The sequence below is a fragment of the Nicotiana attenuata genome, chromosome 3, assembly GCF_001879085.1.
Source record: "Nicotiana attenuata strain UT chromosome 3, NIATTr2, whole genome shotgun sequence".
Lineage (NCBI taxonomy): Eukaryota > Viridiplantae > Streptophyta > Magnoliopsida > Solanales > Solanaceae > Nicotiana > Nicotiana attenuata.
Window position 1 is genome coordinate 32,961,927 of NC_031991.1, and position 1,188 is coordinate 32,963,114.

Genomic DNA, 1,188 nt, shown 5'->3' on the forward strand with positions numbered 1-1,188 from the left:
TTTGGCCCAGACCGTCCTCAGCTACAGAGATTTTCACAGCTTTTCTTTGGTTTTGGCAGGCTATTTATCGCCGGTTTGTTTTAGGGATTCTCATCAATCGCATCGCCCTTGACCAAGTTGACTCAGAAGGGTGCTTCATTTTGTATGGTCAAACGAGTGTGAGGAGAGCTTTCAGAAGCTCAAGACAGCCTTGACCACAGCTCCAGTGTTGGTTTTGCCATCAGCTTTAGGTTCATTTCGAGAGTAGGGATTAGTTGTTTGTTGATGTAGGAGGGTAGAGTTATTGCTTATGCTTCTCGCCAGTTGAAGCCCCATGAGAAGAACTACCCCGTTCATGATTTGGAGTTGGCTGCCATAATTCAAGCGTTGAAGATTTGGAGGCATTACTTGTATGGTGTATCTTATGAGGTGTTCACTGATCATCGCAGTCTTCAGCATTTGTTCAAGCAAAAGGATCTTAATTTTAGGTAGCGGAGATGGTTGGAGTTGCTTAAGGATTATGATATCACTATATTGTACCATCCGAGGAAGGCCAATGTGGTGGCCGATGCTTTGAGCCGAAAGGCAGTGAGTATAGGGAGTTTGGTATGTATTCCAGTTGGGGAGAGACCTCTTGCAATTGATGTTCAGGCCTTGGCCAATCAGTTTGTGAGGTTGGATATTTCGGAGCCCAGTCGGGTATTGACTTGTGTGGTTTCTCGGTCTTCCTTATATGATCGCATCAGGGAGCGCCAGTATGATGATCCGCATTTGCTTTTCCTAAGGGATAGAGTTCAGCATGACGATGCCAGAGATGTGACCATTGGTGATGATGGGGTGTTGAGGATGCAGGGCCGAATTTGTGTGCCCAATGTGGATGGGCTTCGGGAGTTGATTTTGGAGGAGGCCCATAGCTCACGGTATTCCATTCATCCGGGTGCCGCGATGATGTATCAGGATTTGAGGCAGCATTATTGGTGGAGGAGAATGAAGAAAGATATTGTGGGATTTGTAGCTCGGTGTCTCAATTNCCTTCAGTGCCTAAGGGAAGAGCTACCAGGAGCAGGGTCAAACAAAGTGAAGCAGAATTACAGAAAGCCCTGGAAGAGAGCAGGAAGAAAAAGAGGGAGAAGGGAAAAGCAACGGTTGTAGAAAGCTCTGAAGTAGTAGAAGAAGAAGAGGAGATGGAACTGGTCCATCAAGAAAGAG